Source organism: Mytilus galloprovincialis, chromosome 2, assembly GCF_965363235.1.
Source record: "Mytilus galloprovincialis chromosome 2, xbMytGall1.hap1.1, whole genome shotgun sequence".
Classification (NCBI taxonomy): Eukaryota; Metazoa; Mollusca; class Bivalvia; order Mytilida; family Mytilidae; genus Mytilus; species Mytilus galloprovincialis.
In genome coordinates, this window is record NC_134839.1 from 1,846,778 (window position 1) to 1,865,863 (window position 19,086).

The 19,086-nt window shown below is 32.0% G+C and overlaps 1 protein-coding gene across 8 annotated transcripts in view; it reads left to right on the forward strand.

The window, feature by feature from the left end:
• The first annotated feature begins 5,580 nt into the window (after positions 1 to 5,580).
• LOC143062663 (uncharacterized) overlaps positions 5,581 to 19,086 on the forward strand; it is a 95,568-nt gene continuing 82,062 nt past the window's right edge. For 6 of the 8 annotated variants that reach the window (XM_076234362.1, XM_076234359.1, XM_076234365.1 and 3 more), the window contains exons 1-2: positions 8,913 to 9,137; positions 15,797 to 15,834. The gene's annotated coding sequence lies outside the window, so the exon portion shown is untranslated. Of the gene's footprint in view, positions 5,752 to 6,240; positions 6,308 to 8,912; positions 9,138 to 15,796; positions 15,835 to 19,086 lie in introns of those variants that run through there. The other 2 variants (XM_076234361.1, XM_076234360.1) reach the window with 2 other exon arrangements.

Below are 19,086 nucleotides of genomic sequence, written 5' to 3' on the forward strand. Positions count from 1 at the left end.
TTTCTGTACTTTTAAAATGTGATGCCACCTATTTGTCACAAAGCAGCACTTCATTTGTAGTCCGGTGTCAAAAATTACCTGTTTACAGTAATTTTAAGAAATTGGTCAGGCTCCTTTAAGGTTAACATATCTTTGGTGTGAATACATAAAAATAAAGTTCAACAAAAATAAATTCATATATATATGCCTCTTCTTTTGTAGAAAATGTTTGTATGAATCCATTGATTTTCATACAAAGCCTTTATGTCTAGTTATTTTATTTGATATTTATGTAAAGAAAGTTACAGATTGGTATTCAATGAATTATTATAATCAACCAAAGGTTCAATAACCTGCACACTTGTTTTGTGACATTTGGCCTCCGTTTGAAATTAGCTGAAAAATCTATTTCTGTTCAAACTATTTAAAAACTACTCAACAATAAAGTTCAGTCAAAGTGTTATTCTATCTAAATTTATCAATGCAAGAATCATAAAAGTACAATTTTTAGCATACTGTTGATTCATCATTATTCGTTGGATATCATTTTTTTATGGATTTTGTGGGAACATATAAACCATAAGATTAAATAATCAAAGATAAGAATGACAAATTTTCTATAAGCTTCATCAAAACCACTAAATTCAATATCCATAAAAAATGTAAGTTTCCTCAATTCATGTTTCCCACGAAAAATAAATGAATCCACAGTACCTGCTCTGTAAGTCTGTTTATTCATTCTTTTATACAGATTTATTTTAACTGACATGACAGAATAAAATTTGTTATTTGTACTAGACTTCTTTGTAACACTGTACAACAGATTATCTCCCTTTTAAGCCCATCTGGCCTGAAGACCACTAAAGCTATTTGTCATCACTTGACATACATCTGCTTTTTGTCTCGCTTGTCGAATCAAAAAAGCGAGACATATGTATGCTGTTTTGGGTGTCTGCGTTGATGGCGGCAGCGTCAACAATGTATTAGTTTGTGACTAGGTCTAGTTGATGGTGAACAACTAGTGGTAAGTCAAAGATATTTGGTATGCAGTTGTATAAGTATTTGTACATTTCATTACCATGGAGATTACTTAGCCCCGCCCCCTCAGTTATGGTCTATTGACTTTTGCTTAGTTTTCCTGTATTAGTTTGTGATTAGGTCAGTTTATGGGGAACCACTAGTGGTTAGTTAATGATAATTGGTATGCAGTTGGCAGATTTCATTTCCATGGAGATTATTTTGCCCTGCCCCTCAGTGATGATCTCTTCACTTTGAAATTTTTGCTTTGTTTTCATGTATTAGTTTGTGATTAGGTGAGTTTATAGGGAACCACTAGTGATAAGTTGATGATAATTGGCATGGAGTGTATAATCAGTGGCAAATGTCATTTCCTTCAGGATTATTTGGGCCCGCTCCCTCAGTCATGGTCTATTGACTTTAAAACTTTTGCTTAGTTATCATGTGAGCTCTGTCAAATAGAAATCGACCTTATGCAAGTGCATGTACACAGATACATGTATAAGACTTTGATCGATTTTGGAATAATTAAAGGATGCATTTCAGTCCGTTTTAAAGGGTTGTCTTCTTATGGAAACCTACTTTTGGAACAATTAGAGACTTTCCGTAGAAATTATTTCAACCCCAAAAAAGGTTAACAGAGGTATTGATTTTCGTTTGCATAAGGTCGCTTCTATCCGACTTAGCTCTTGTATAAGTTTGTGATAAGGTCGGTTTATGGTGAACCACTACTGGTAGGTCAATGATATTTGGTATGCAGTTGTATTATCATTGGCAAATCTCATTACCATGGAGATTATTTGACCCTGCCCTCTCAGTCATGGTTTATTCACTTTTAGATTTTGTTAAGTTAACATGTATTAGTTTGTGTTTAGGTTTGTTTAAGGAGGATCGCGGGTACAAAAATTTTAGCATGTTTTTTCATTACAAATTTTATTTTTTACACTATTAGTTATTATCTTATGATATGGTACAAACATCACCCAAACAAATCAATTGGTTTGGCCACAGATGACATTTAAAATATTTATATCACTGAAAAGCTCCAAATTATCTCCCTTTGGTGCATTATTTTATTATTATTTTTAAATAAGCTGTACATAAACTAAACAATTTTACAATTTAAACGATTTCTGTAATTTAGTTCTTATTTTATTTCCATATTACTTCTATTTCTCCTATTAGTTCATTCTCCTATTAGTTCAACAGAAAAAAAGGACAATAACAAAAATGTATGTTTCTTTTGGAGACAGAGTGTGAGCTTAAATGAACGGTGACACAACTTTTTATTTCATTTTTCCATTAAGTATATGATAAAGTTCATTTATAGAAAAATATAGCAAAATCCTATACATGTATATTAAAAAAATATTGATTTATACTCGCAAGACCCTTTGAAGGGAACTACTCATGATAAGTCAAAAGTATTTGGTATGCAGTTGTATCAGCATTCGCACATCTCATTTCCATTGAGATTGTTTAGCCATGTACCTTCAGTCATGGTTCATTGACTTTGAATATTTGCAAAACTTGTGTAAGATGTTAAAGTGTTTCTATTTTAGTTTCAACATTTGCATTATCGAAATTACAAAAGCGAGGCATATCTCTGTGATAACAGTTTATGATATTTAAAACTCTTCTTCTTTGAAACTTTTCAACCAAATGTCACTTAACTTTATCTGAAGGGGTAAATTCAGTAAATAAATATACGTCATCAGGGACCGCCCATTTAGGGGAGAGCTTTCTGTCTAAAAGTGAAGACATGTGCTCTTCTGATTGGTAGATAATGTTTGTAATAAATATTTTTTGGTAGATGGATCAAAACTAGAGTTGAAAAAAAATAAAAAATAAATGCTGAATGCACTAATTTTTTTCCCTACAGGGTTGAAAAGTAATGGGGGTCAGTATAGGAATTCAGTGCGAATCTACATTGTTTGTAAACAAGGCCATGTGAATGCCCAAAAATGCCGCATGACCCTATGTTTTTATTGTTGCAAAAGATAGGGCTACATTTGTACTTTCATGAATGATATATGAAAGTTTTTAATTTCTAAAGGTAAATCAGGTATAAATTTATTTCCATACATAGATTAGCATTAAAGTCAATGGGAGATTTTTTACTGAATTTACCCCTGAATGCTCTTTAGGGAATCTTGTTCAAATGTAATATCTGTATATTTGATCCATCAACCATCATAGCCACTGTTACTTAAAATAGAGCATAGGGGAAAATTCAGTTTTGTTTTTTTCTCCAAAACTTGAGCAGTTTAGAACAAAAATGACAGGTAAAATTGTAAACTGACATCTTGTAAAGGTATAACCTTCAGTCATATTTGAAGGTATTTTAGGGTGAGCATTATGAATTTCCCAACACTTTTCAAAACTTTCACACAGCAAGCTTTTACTTACACAGGAAAACTTTAAACATCAGTGTGTAAATTTGTGAAGTTTTGCAATAAAAGTCATAATTTTGATCATTCAGATTTTTCTATAAAAGTGTACATCATCACCCTTTTCTATTTTACAGGTTTGAGCAATAGCTCATTTTTGTCGTGCCTGCGACTTTTGTCGCAGAAAGCTTGACATAGGGATAGTGATCCAGCGGCGTATCGGCATTAGCTTACTTCTTAAAAGCTTTATATTTTAGAAGGTGGAAGACCTGGATGCTTCATACTTTGTATATAGATGCCTCATGTTATGAAGTTTCCGTCAGTCATATGTTCAATGTCCTTGACCTCATTTTCATGGTTCAGTGACTACTTGAAAAAAAAGTAAATAATTTTGTAATGTTAAATTCTCTCTTATTATAAGTAATAAGATAACTGTATTTGGTATGTGCGTACCTTGTAAGGTCCTCATGCCCTTCAGACAGTTTTCACTTGACTTCGACCTCATTTCATGGATCAGTGAACAAGGTTAAGTTTTGGTGGTCAAGTCCATATGTCAGATACTATAATCAATAGGTCTAGTATATTCGGTGGATGGAAGGACTGTTAAGTGTACATGTCCAACTGGCAGGTGTTATCTGACCTTGACCTCATTTTCATGGTTCATTGGTTATAGTTAAGTTTTTGTGTTTTGGTCTGTTTTTCTTATACTGTATACAATAGGTCTGCTATATTAGGTGTATGGAATGATTGTAAGGTGTACATGTCCAACTGACAGGTGTCATCTGACCTTTACCTCATTTTCATGGTTCATTGGTTATAGTTAAGTTTTTTGTGTTTTGGACTGTTTTTTTAAACTGTATACAATAGGTCTACTATATTTGGTGTATGTAATGATTGTAAGGTATACATGTCTAGCTGGCAGGTGTCATCTGACCATGACCTCATTTTCATAATTCATTGGTTATAGTTATGTTTTTGTGTTTTGGTCTTTTTTTGTAATACTTTATGCAATGGGTCAACTATATTTGGTGTATGGAAATATTTTATGATCTATATGTCAGTCGTGCAGGTTTTATTTGACCTTGACCTCATTTACACGATTTATTGCTTGGTGATAAGTTTTTGTGTTTTGATCTGTTTTTCTTAAACTATAAGTAACAGGTCAGCTACATGTATATCTGTTGTATGTAAGAATTGTTAGCTGTACATGTCTACCTGGCATGGACATCTGACCATGACCTCATTTTCATGGTTCATTGGTCAATGTTTACTTTTCTTGGTTAATGTTAAAATTGTGTGACAGTTGTAAGAAAGCTTTATATTTGGGACTATCAACATAATATCAATGATTAGTAAAGAAGGCAGACATTTCAGCGTGTGCCTTCTTGTAGTAGATAGCATCTTGATTTCACGTTGGCGCAGGCACTAAAAAAATAAAAAATTGTTGTAAAATCACCTGCAAAATGAATAATAATTACAATATTTGAATAATAACAGAAAGTTAATGCCCCTCACCTCACCCAGTTGCAGAAATAAGGGGTTTTGAAGTTCATCCAAACAAACTTCAAACCTCAGGGAATGTTTTAACATAATAAGTAGCTTTCTGAAACATAATTTGAAAAATGGAAAAATAGGGGGGCCAAAAACAGACCTTATCGTACCTTGTCCTTTAGAAATTATTGTGACATTTATATAAATGTGAACTTGTGACAGTATTATATCAGCTTTGTAATAATAAAAATTCAAATTTACAATTTCAGTAGGGATGGTCCTTCGTTTAACTTTTGCAATGGCTCTAAAGTTTTCTCATTTTTTCCATTGGCTGAGGATTTGCAATAATAAAAACACCCAATAATTTTTTAAATTACAGCAATATTTTGTAAGTGATCTTGAAGATATTATCATGCACAATAATGATTATACAATTAGAGAACACTAAACCTTAAGGAAACAACAATCAGCCTAAAAGATTGTTGCATTTCTTTTTATCCTCAGTATATTTGGTAGGGGTTCTATAGGATAATATATGATAGATATAAGAATATGTGGTATGAGTGCCAATGAGACAACTCTCCAGCCAAGTCACAATTTGTAAAAGAAACACCATTATGTCTTCAACACAGAGCCTTGGTTAATATTTGATGCCCATTTGACTTAATAATATTTGTGATTTTCTTTTTCAGATACAGGCAATGTATTACATTTGCCAAATGCATAGCAGTCTTGCATCAAAAGTCAATGCATATATCACCTTTTACAGCAACGCAGAGATTATACAAAGCTTAAACATACAGAACGAATGCCTAATCTTCCAAGGCAAGAACTTAGATCAATAATCGGTGATCCCACTGACTCTAGAACAGAGGTAAGCCTATAATATATATATTTGTGGAGACCTTGTTGATTAGGGGACCCTGAGCCCATCAGCTGGTCTCTATTTTTAGGACAAGATAAGGCCAGATTGGTCCCTGTATAATCTTGGAATCTTCTGATTTGTGAGTCACAGTATATTTACCGTGAATGACCTTGAAACAAACTTTTATCAATATTGACAATTCAATAAATGGCAACATCTGGCTAAATATGTTTGTAATACATAATAAAAAGGTCCAATAGGGGGCATTCCTAAGATAAAAGAAAGTAAAAAAAATCAAACAGTTTCAAAGAAAATGTAATCACTATTTAAAGGATTATTAATTATTTTCTTTGAGAAAGACTATAGATTGAGTAAGCTATTTTCTACTTTATACGAACAAGTTTTAAGGAACCCTGTTGGTAACCTTATTTTCTGTAGGAAATGTCCTTGTCTGGCTTTTTAACTTACCTAGAAATTAATTTAAACAAGATTCTTGTTCACATTTCCCTTGATGGTTCCTCTTTTACATGGATAATATTTCAAATAGGATTTTACTAAGTCTAATGTAAGTTTTGTTTTGCAGACAGTTGCTTTTTATTTATTTTTTAAACTTTTTTCACTTTAATGTTTTGAGATTTGTTTTTTACTATGCATTTATAAACAACAACAATAAACTTAATTAGTTTGATTTAAGGTGCCCTGTAGAAAAAACAACTCACTGCGGTGCATGTAATCTTTATATGTATAATATACTTCATACTTAAGTGTCTATATACTACTATTATTCGGAGATGGTGGTTTTTTTAATACCAAAAAACTGCATGTTGCACTATAAAGGCATTTAAAAATTCTGTTATTTTTTTAAAACTAATTTACCTGAAGTTTTGCACATAATCAGGTAATTCAAAGTGTTTCTAAATATTAATTTTAAAACAAGATTATACGAGAAAAGAGTAGAGAGTTCATTTAAATCTTTATTTGTAACAATGATTGAATAAACATTGCTTAATTTCAAAAGAAAGTTAAAGTCATGAAGTAAGCCTGAACACATTAAAAGACCTCATAGTTAAGTTAAATTTAGTTTTAATGTAACGAACATTATTTTGCAACTTGAAATAGGAATCAGTGATAAAAATGAATTTTCTCAATACCAGGATTAATCTGATCGCATTGTTTTCATTTCACATTGCATGAACTTTGATTGAGTTAAACTTCTTGAAGATTGCTATGACACCAAATTGTCTTATCTTGTGTAAGTTGATAAAAAGATGTACCAACATTGGAATGGTAGAATATTTGAAATTGAAGTTGGTGTGCATATGTCAATGCAATAACATTAACAGTACCAGTTTTACTGCAGCAGATGCACATTTCAATGATCAATGTCTCTTCAGTGATGCTTGAGTCCAAATATGTTCGAAATCTTAAACTTAATTGAAGAAAGGAGAGCTAATTTCTGTATTTTTAATATCTTGATAAGCTTTGTTTCCTTTTTTGATGACATCAATAATTTATATTTGAAGATATTTGATCGAAGAAAATATATGTAATTTTTCTCTCATGTTTAAAAATGGACATTTTAAGATAAAGTGAAATTCATCTCATATGTCATTCACAATTTGTCTAGTCAAACCAGATTATGATGCTTTAAAGCTTGACAAATGGTTAAGATATTTGTCTATTGTTAAAATACTTGGTATTTTGGATGCAAGAAGTTAGTGTGGTGTGTTGTCAGGTTGTTGTTTCATAACCACATTACTTTTTATCAGGGCCCAGCCACTAATTGCAGATCGCCCAATAGTGATCAGTTTTTCCGTCTGTCCGTCTGTCCTTCACAAATTGTGTCCCCTCTATATCTAGAGAACTGGTATGATTTACATGACATGAATATTAACTAGCATCAAAGGATGATTCATAACTTCCTAGGTCAAAGGACAACCCCATGTCCTATGTTAAAGATATAATTTTTTTACCACACATTATTTAAAGCGGCACCTTCAGAGATGGAAATTGGAAAAGGTTAATTTTTTTGGAAAGAAAGACTATTTTTTTGGCTTTTTTTATGGATAGCTTCCAGAAATTCTAAATTTCGAACAATTCTGGAATGGATATTATTCAAGACCAGTACCAGGTCTGAAACTGCATTGCAGCATGAAATTGAATAATTGAGATTGCATATATTGAAGCATAACTGATCATTCCTCCATAATCAAGCTGCAGACCAAATATAAAATCAATCCCTTCCATACAAACCAAGAAAACTTTGATGAAATTTTCTCTATATATCAAAAGTAAAGTTTCAAATTAGCAAACAGGAAGTGGCTCCGGCATGACAGATGTAAAATTTACTTACAAAGTACACATCATCATTATCAGGCTGAAATTAGTCTGCTCCAAAATCTTTTTAAACTTCTAATCTAAAGACCATTATTTCTGACATTTTTCTAACTTGTTGAACAAAAAAAAAGTTTTACAAATACTTGCCTGTCCGAATTAAATTTTTACTAGTCTGGGGCATCAGACTAGTGTTTAATAGAGCAGACTATGAAATGGTAGCCAAGATATCTAGGTAGCATAAGATCAATGAGAGGTTGAGATACATCCTGTATTTTTATATACATTTTTGTATAGGGGCCAGCTGAAACACACCTCTGGGTGCAGGATTTTCTAGATGTATTGAAGACCCATTGGTGTCCTTCAGCTATTTTCTGATCTTTGGTCAGGTTGTTGTCTCTTTGACACATTTCCTATTTCCATTCTCAATTTTATATGAAGCATAGAAAAGATGTCATGTACTAAATGACCTATGTGTGAAGCTTCACTTGAAGAAAAGGTTATGGGTACACCACTTGAACAAGTTTTAACAACTAGCTACAAACTTCCTTAGATATTTGGTATACACTACTTTGACACAAAAAGGGTTTGTAAACTGGTAACATGCTTGTAATCACGGTTTTCTATAAATAATCGGTAAAAAATTAATTGATTTGAAGAAGGTTTTAATCACGAACGTGAGTTGCATGACAAACATACTTTTAAAATCATTTAAACCAACAGATTAGACCTATCTTTACTACCTGTTCAGGTAAAAACTTTTACTTACAGTTTTTTTTTATGAATAGTTTTATTATTTTAATTGAAATTTGGCTTTCATTAGCTTTGATAAGAAGTTACTTTCACTTGACAGAGTATTGGAGGAAAATGATGTATCTGTTATTAACTTTACGTTAAAAGTGAAATTTAAAAATATGCTTTCTTTAGTGAATTTTGTTATTCAGCTCAAGGGCAACTAATGGACTTTTATTCAGCCTTTGAAATAATAAAGGTGAATTCATTCATGTTATTACGTTATTTCGAGTGTGTTGTTTAGGATTAAAAGTTTATGTGGTTGAAATGTGAGTAAAATATAATTAAATTAAATTTAATTTCTATTTTGTCGAGTATTTATTTACCGATAATGTAATAATTTTTGTTTTAGAGGTTGTGTTAACACTTAAGCCTTTTTCATGTCAGGGGCGGATGCAGGAATTTTTGAAAGGGGGGTGCTAACCCAGGGCACCCAGGGCAAAGGGGGGGTGCAAAATATATGTCCCAATACAAATGCATTGATCGGCAAAAATAAAGGGGGGGTGCGCACCCCCGGACCCCCCCCCCCCCCCCCCCCCCTGGATCCGCCACTGCATGTTGTGAATTAGAAGTAATAGAAGTAGGTACTGCAACATCTCTTTTTGATGTTTTAAAATATAATCTTTTGCAATACACAATTTTTTTTTGTATTAGGCATTAGTCATTAACAAAAGCATTAATTTTATTAATTTTAGTCTCAACGACCATTGTTACATTGAGATGACAAGAATAAATCATATCATATTAAGCAATATAAAGATAAGAAGATGTGATTTGATTCCCAATGAGACAACTCTGTACAATAGACCAAATGACACAGAAATTAACAACTAAAGGTGACCCTTCTACCTTCAACAATACTCAAAGCACATACCGCATAGTCAGCTATAAAAGGCCCTGAAATGTCAAATGTAAACCATTCAAACGAATTCTTCTTTTGAATATTCAATATTCTGTGATGCTAAACAAAAAGCTTTTATAACCTTCAGCCCCAAAAAAATAAAAATATGCATATATTTTTCATGAAGATTGTATCATATTTTGATGTCTAAGAGAGAATGTTGTGATTTGTGTCTCATATTTTTTTTTTTTTTTTTTTTTGCTGCTTTTGATTATTTTTCATGAAATGATTTCTTTTGTTATTTTTTATGACTTCACAAAATCCTCACTGTTGTAAGAGAAACCAAAACATTACATACAAAATTTTGTTGTTGTGTATTCATAATCTTGGCCATGTCAAATTCTTTTTCAAGCTTAACACTTTTAAATTACTTTATGATTTATCACAACAAAAGTCTCTAGTGCCTAATCTTACTTTGCAATGGGAATTTAGGTGAAGAATATTTAAACACAAAATGTATGTCAGCAAACTGAAATATTTTGCATTTTAAATATTAAAGTTAAATACTAGAACTTCTAAAAAGCGTCCTGTACATAACATGCACTATCTATTCCTTCTGATTTAAAATTGTCTTTGAACAATACATATATGTACATATATGTATTTGTAAATCATGTTCCCCTGAACAAAAAGTACAAAGCGATAGACCTTTAAATGTCAGGTTCATGGCTAAAATTATTACACGAAAACTGTTATACAATAACAGATAATACAACATAATACTGTCATTTACCAGGGCTACTTAAAACATTTACTTTAATTATAACAATTGGAAATTTACATAGATAGTGATTTTATTGGTACTTGTCAAGTTTTGGTCTTAAATGTTTGTACAACTTATGCCTAAATTAGGAAAACAGAAAATTCTAAGGGTTTTGAAGGATTGTTGTGATGAAGTATCATGTACACTAAAGGGGGAATTTCTTTCAGATATAAATGAACCACCGATTTCAGTGTATTTTACAATGATAGTTTTGTGGTTGATCCAGCCAATTTTAAAAGGAGGTCCCAACAATTGACGGATCCAGGGGCGATCAATGCATTTGAATGGGAACATATAATAACCCCCCTTTGTCCTGGGTTGGGAACCCCCCTTTTTTAAATGGCTGGAACGGCCACTGGTCAAAACCCAGGATAAAAAGGGGAAAAAGGGGGGGGGATGACCAACAGGTAAGCCTGTGCAAGGCCTCTCCATTAATGTTAATGCTGTAATTTGTTAAAAATTAGTATAACAGTACTACTGTTAATAAACCATTGCTGTTTGGTATTCATGTGCAGTTTAGGAAGTCCTGCCTTTCATAACTGTAAATAGGGCCCTGGTCAGGCTGAGTGGTCTAAGTAGTTACTACTGTAATCACCTAAGCCAGTCAACACTGAGGTTGTAATTTCCAACCCCACTCGTGCTGGAGCACTCGACTCCAATCTTAATTGAATAGGATTGTCATTTTTCCTGTTGAAGGTCAGTTGTTTTCTCCTGCTTCCTGCCACCAATAAAAACTGGCTGCCACAAAATATCCCAAAAGCAGTGCTGAAAAGTGGAGTTAAAACACAAAAAAAAACCAGAACTGTATTTATGAGGGAGTACTAATATTAGACTTTTGATATTTGTCATTCAGTTTCATTAGTACATACCATAATTTAATTATCAGCAATACAAGATTTACAAAAATAACATTATCATAATTGATTGAAAGGTAAAAATTAATCTTAGAATTAAATGTCTTTACCAGGTGAGCTATTCAAACTCTAATGAGCCTCTTGTTTTAAACTATGAAGGACACTTCCTATGAATAAGTGATAGATATGAGCCGCTGGAATAGTGTGCTTTTTCCAAACTCATAATATGTGATTAGGTAGAGAATTTAAGATGAAATACATGACAAGTTTGCTTATTGAATCATAAGTATCGGAGACTAATCAGATGTTAATTGTAACATTTTTAATCACAGATGTGATTAAAACTTGTCATCAAATGCATCAGATGTTTGTCAAATCTATTTATGTCCCTATGAAATGTTCACAATAGGTGTATGTTTGTAATTCGAAATATATGAAAAGGTGATGACTACTCCACAAAAAGGTTGAAGTGGCTCCCAAGTTGTAAAAGAATCATATACTGTAAATTCAGAAATTATTGCAATGTTTTTATTATTGCGAAAACTGGGACAGGGTAATAATTGCAATAATTTAAATAGTATTTTTCTCAATGTCGCAGAAATTAAAATTGCATTATAGTCGAAAATGACAAAATTGCAATAATAAATACAAGAAATGATTTTTGAATTTACTGTACTTTGTTTTGAAGATATCAAAAGTCCAGGACCTTTCACTTACAAATATTATCTTGAACCAAAGCCCCTTTAAAATCAGTTATTGGGTTAATTTCAAATTATGTGAGAATTGAACATGATGACAATAGTTCAGTACACTTGTACTTTAATATATAAGTTTGTTTACATGTAGATAAGATTTCTATTATATTTGTACACTGAAAGACCTTTCATCAGATACTTATAGAGATGATGGTGTCTTCTTACTTATGATATAGATTGAAAAGATGTGCGATAGATACCGATATTAGACAAGGCCTTGCGGTAATAAAACTTTTGAGCACGATTTTTGTACTCAGACTCAATAATCGACCAATCAAAATACTGGATTTTGTGTTTCGAGCACTTATTTTGTACTCGGGAGTACTGAGTAAAGTTTTATGACCGAGACCCAAGATCTTGCGCAAATATTATTTACATTTACAGGTTATTTTTACTTTATAAAATTGAGAAAGGAAATGGGGAATGTGTCAAAGCCACAACAACCCGACCATAGAGTAGACAACAGCTGAAGGCTACCAATGGGTCCTCAATGTAGCGAGAAACTCCCACACCAGGAGGCGTCCTTCAGCTGGCCCCTTAAAAAAAAATATGTATACTAGTACAGTGTTAATGGACGTCATACTAAACTCCGAATTATACACAAGAAACTAAAATTAAAAATCATACAAGACTAACAAAGGCCAGAGGCTTCTGACTTGGGACAGGTGCAAAATTGCGGCGGGGTTAAACATGTTTATAAGATCTCAACCCTCCCCCTATACCTTTAGCCAATGTAGAAAAGTAAACACATAACAATACACACATTAAAATTCAGTTTAAGAGAACTGAGAGATATATGTTTTGATATGGACTTTTTGATGTGAGATTAAAAGGTTAAAAATGAATTGCTTATCATGTTATAAGATGAAATATGTTATTTTTTTCCTATTCTTTAAAACACATGAGCAAACGTTGTTGTTTTTTTGTTTTGTAACATATTAATTGTCATTTATTACCTAATCACATGACCTAAAGTTGGCGAGGCTTCATACCATACTGTGGATTCATTTATTTTTGTGGGTACAATTTTCGTGGATTGAGGAAAATTCCATTTTGATTGATATTACATTTCATGGTTTTCTTTTAGTCAGCATATATTTATTTGGAACATTTGTAATTCGTTAAACACTTAAATTTGTGGTTTTTCTGTACTCGCAAAATCCTTGAAAATTGGTATCCAGCGAACAATAATGAATTCACTGTATATAAAAACCAATCTTTCGTATCATACTCACTGTTATTCATGAAATTATAACACTCTGTTTGTTTATTCAATAAAACAAAACCTGTGCATTATAATCATTTTCAGAGGTTATCATTGAATATAAAGAGGTTTCACTTAAGTATAACCCGAGTGAGTGTCACGAATTTGCCCGTTTTCTTTTTCATATGATAACTTAAGAAGATGTTTTGTTTTTGATGTGAATAAATAAAGATGATTATTGAAGGCATCTTTATTTTTCCCTAAAGTTTTTAGTTGTTTAGCAATATTAGCATGTGCCAAGAAGAAGGATGTGAAGAAACAGGAACCAATATTTTCGTTGGTTACATCAGAAAGTGTCAGATAGTACAAAGTTGTCCATTTATTCAAAATATTCATTGCTCACACCTTTGTCTCTGATAAGCTGTTCAGATAAAAAAAAAAAAAAAAAATGCACAAATAGCAAAAAGGATTGGACACATGAGTTATAACAACATTAGTGACATCCTCTCCCTATTGATAAAGAGCTGTTACGGATGTCTTAAAAAAATGCAGCCATTTATTTCATTGAATGCAAAATTGAGTAAGTTGAAACTAAGTTTCTGCTTTATTTTACTGTGTCATGATAGTTTTCTGAATAATCTAAATATTTATTAACATTGGTTTGTGAAAAATACTGCAAAGGTCTCAAAAAGTTGTGGTCCAAAGGTTATGACTACCAAAATTTGGAAAGGACCAAAAGTTTTGGTGGTTTATCATGCAATAGAAATAAAAGTGAGGACCAGCAAATTTCTTTAAGGACCCACAGGAAGAAAAAAATTTATAGAACTGAAATATTTTTTTTTAAATTACCTAGGAACTAGATGCATCTTTGGCAAAGCACCTAGATAAACCAGCTTGTAACTACTGTTTAACCTTTGTACAAGCAGGTCTAGATGGCAGTTTAAGTGATCAAAAATGTTCTATTTTTTACATGAACAAAATTTTGTAACATAATTGTGTTTTAATTTTGTTTATATTTAGGTTATATGACAGGCCTTATTCATGAATTTTGTAAAATAATCATTTTCAAATATTTTGGCGACTATTCTTCTTTAGTTTTGTAAACTAAACATTTACATATTTGGTCATATCTTTTTTCTGTTTTAACATTTGGTTTGTATGTGTAGGAAGTTACTGCACCCTAGACAAATAAAATCATAAAATACCAACTTTGCTGAGTATGATGCACATCTATAGTATGCTCAAGTTCAATTTTAGAAAAATTAATTAATTCGGAACAAATATGACAAATCTAACCTTTTATAGGAGAGTAAATTTACTTGACAAATTTGATAGTATCATTTTTTATGTTCTCCTTCGCTTGCTCATCCGAACATAAAACTTTTCTGATTACTTCAAAGACAACTAAAGACTTATGTGAATTGAGAGATGCACCAAAGCAGTTTTAATAAACTTTTTTCAACAAAATATTTCATTCATATTCAATATATTAGTCCAAATTGTATTAGATTATTTCAAAGTCCAAATTATCGACACAATTCTGGAATCACGCAATCTACAAATATAAATAATATGAATTAGAACAAGAAAAAAAAAAAATAATCTTCCATACAAAAACTTTGTAATAAATAATATCTAAATATAACTGTAGAACTCGCTTTGGTGTTTTCTCGATAATTAGAAAAAGGCGCCAAAATAATTATATAAAGGTCTACTAGAACCAAATTACTTCTTATTACGCAAAGAAAGTAAATACAATTATTTTATTAAATAAGAAATATTAATATAACTTTCAGTATTTTAATTATTTTATGTTGAAGATATAAGATTTTGCATGTGTAGATTTTAGTTGTAAACAACAGGTGTTGGTTTTAGTATCAGTAGTTCTAGAGAGTAATAAATTGTAATTAATTGTTGTTTGACCACTACTTAAGACATTAAGAATTATAATGTAAATAGGTTCTGTCTAATTCAGCATTTCTATTTGGTAATTAAAAGGTCAGAGGTTTGATGCATAAGTTAAATTTAGAATATTAAGTAATAGGCTAAAGGGTCAGTTAATTTGATATATAGAGTTTAGTTTTGATAGTTTGGGATGACTTTGAGAATAGCATTTGTCATATAAACATCTATTGCTGGAATTTAATATTGTTGTGAACCTGTCTTATATGAAATGTGTAGTATGTTTAATAAACAGTTATAATTATATAATGGAGTACCTTTATAAATATATGTGAGTGAGCTATGTGAACCAAGGCAGAGACCAAAATATGAAGATGTAAACATCTTTATTAAGGTGTATATTATACTGCCAGTAGAGTGCATGCAGCAAATATAAATAGTTTTTATGTCAGTTATAGATCTTTGTGTCTTGTATCATGAAAATAGAACATTATATGACTGATTTAATAAGTACTTTAAATAAGAAAGATATTTTACTATCTATTTCAGGGTTGACAGAATGTAAAACCATCATCATGTAATCTGTGGTAAGATATTTTTACTCATGAAATTCAGAAATCATATTGAGATTTTAATCAATGGGAATAATGTGACTGGGTGAGCATTGCAACAATAAGAAATAACATTGTGATACAATAAAAAAAAAGTGTAACTGATACATATATATGTATATGTAATTTGCAGATTTTTCTTAAATCGCAATAATTATAGTCTCACATTTCTTCTGTTCTATTTGGTCAGCAGATTGATAGTGATGAATTGTAATGTGCAAGCACTTTTAGGAATTGTCAAGCAGGCATATCCAGGGTTTCAGCTAGGATTCTGAAAGCTTTATTTGAGTTTGTGTTATACAAAACTGACCTTTTTAGCTCACCTGGCCCTGGGCCAAGTGAGCTTTTCTCATCTCTTGGCGTCCGGCGTCGTTGACTTTTACAAAAATCTTATCTGAAACTACTGGACCAAATTTATCCAAACTTGGCCACAATCATCATTGGGGTATCTAGTTTAAAAAATGTGTCTGGTGACCCGGCAAACCAACCAAGATGGCCACCATGGCTAAAAATAGAACATAGGGGTAAAATGTAGCTTTAGGCTTATAACTCTGAAACCAAAGCATTTAGAGCATATCTGTCAAGGGTAAATTCTTTATCAAGTCAATATCTAAATGCTGTGAAATTTTCAGATTAATTGGACAACTGGTTGTTAGGTTGCTGCCCCCAATTCGTAATTTTTAAAGAAATTTTGCCGTTTTTGGTTGTTATCTTGAATACTATTCTTGATAGAGATCAACTGTAAACAGCAATAATGTTCAGCAAAGTAAGATCTACAAATAAGTCAATTGACCAAAATGGTCAGTTGACCCCTTAAGGAGTTATTGCCCTTTATAGTCAATTTTTAACAATTTTCATAAATTTGGTAAATTTTTGTAAATTTTTACAAAATATTTTCCTCTGTAACTAAAGGGCCAAGTTTATTATAGATAGAGAAAATTGTAAGTAGCAAGAATGTTCAGTAAAGTAAGATCTTCAAACACATCAACATCACCAAAACACAATTTTTTTTTATGAATTCATCTGTGTCCTTTCTTTAATATGCACATAGACCAAGGTGCGCTACACAGGCTCTTAAAAGCCTCTAGTTTAGGAACCAGAATAATTCAAACAGCAAGGCTCACTTTTTGTTTGCCAATATACTTTGAAAAGCAAGTTGGGGTATGCTAAAAGCACAATAAAGTGTCACATGAAGTGAGCTCTAGCTATTAACAAAGCTTTGTATCCTGATTTCTCCTGAAATGGTCTAGTAATTTGTTGACATTTGTATCTTCTATAAAAATGAATCAGACAGGCTAAACATGTTTTTTGCATTTGACAGGGAGTGTTTTAAAATTATCCTTTATTCGTTGTTTATTTGATCTGGCAAGTGTTGTGGCTCCAAAGGCAATTTTGAATATTTTTTTACAATCACATAAAATGTATTTGAGGAAGTATTATTAAAAATAAACTTTTATATTTGATAATGTATAGAAATTTTTTGATGACTCCAAACCCATTGAATTTTCCATTTCAAAATTATCTGTTCAAATAATTTCTTCATTGCAAATAAAGTAAAATAATATACAGTTCAGATACACACAGCATTTGAGAAAAGGTAACTTTTCACTATGGATATTTGCATTTTTTTGGGGGCATTTTATACATATCTACCACTGGACCATTTAATTCTGGAGAGAATTTACTCAACACGAAGTATCAAGATGCTGTGAACTCTTTTATCTTTATAAGGCTCTCCTTTACGGAGCTATTTATATGATAAATGCAAAAACTTTAAATACTTCAAACGCCTAAAGTTGCCAAGTTCATACCGGTACACTGTCACTATTTGTGGGAGATTTCTCCCATGGAGGCTCCCAGTTTGAAATTTTGAAGTAGGAATTTTGTCCGCAATTTAAAACAAAACAATCACTTTTACTATTGGTAAAGCTTTGGAAAACTATGAAGAAGTAAATAAACAACATAAAAATAAATGTGAAGGCCCCTTTAAAGCTTTTGTAGGACTATGACAGCCATATTGCATGTACAACCCCCATGGGAAATTTAAAATGTTGGTAGGTATGCAACTTTGGGACTCCTCAATTTTTATACGACCGCAAAAATTGAAAATTTTTTGGTCATATATTGGTATCACCTTGGCGTCAGCGTAGTCGTCATCGTCGTCTGTCGTCTCTGTGAAATTTAAACACAAGGTTTATGACCATAAAAGGAAGGTTGGGATTGATTTAGGAAGTTTTGGTCCCAACAGTTTGGGAATTAGGGGCCAAAAAGGGCCAAAATAAGCATTTTCTTGGTTTTCGCACTATAACTTTAATTTAAGTAAATCGAAATCTATGAAATTTTGACACAAGGTTTATGATCACTAAAGGAAAGTTTGGATTGATTTTGGGAGTTTTGGTCCCAACAGTTTAGGTATAAAGGGCCAAAAAAGGGCCCAAATAAGCATTATTCTTGGTTTTTCGCACAATAACTTTGGTATAGGTTAATAGAAATCAATGAAATTTAAACACAAGGTTTATGAACACAAAAGGAAGGTTGGGATTGATTTTGGGAGTTGAGGTCCCAACAGTTTAGGATTTGGGGCCAAAAGGGGCCCAAATAAGTTTTTTTCTTGGTTTTCCCACCATAACTTAAGTATAAGTAAATAGAAATCTATGAAATTTAAACACAAGGCTTATGACCATAAATGGAAGGTTGGGAGTTTTGGTCCCAACAGTTTAGGAATAAGGGGCCCAAAGGGTCCAAAATTAAACTTTGTTTGAATTCATGGTATGTAGATTCTTAATTTTTGGTCCCATTTTCAAATTGGTTTACATTAAGGTCCAAAGGGTCCAAAATTAAACGAAGTTTGATTTTAACAAAAATTGAATTCTTGGGGTTCTTTGATATGCTGAATCTAAACATGTACTTAGATTTTTAGCTCACCTGGCCAGAAGGGCCAAGTCCCATCGTCGTCCCTCGTCATACAGATGACTTCTTCTAGAGAACCACTGAATGGAATGAAACCAAACATGGCATGAATGTTCCTTATGAGGTGCTGACCAAGTGTTGTTACTTTGTAGCCGATCCATCATCCAAGATGGCCGCCAGTGGGGGACTTAGTTTAACATAGGACCCTATGGGAAATGCATACAAATGACTTCTTCTAGAGAACCACTTAATGGAATGAAACCAAACATAGCATGAATGTTCCTTATGAGGTGCTGACCAAGTGTTGTTACTTTGTAG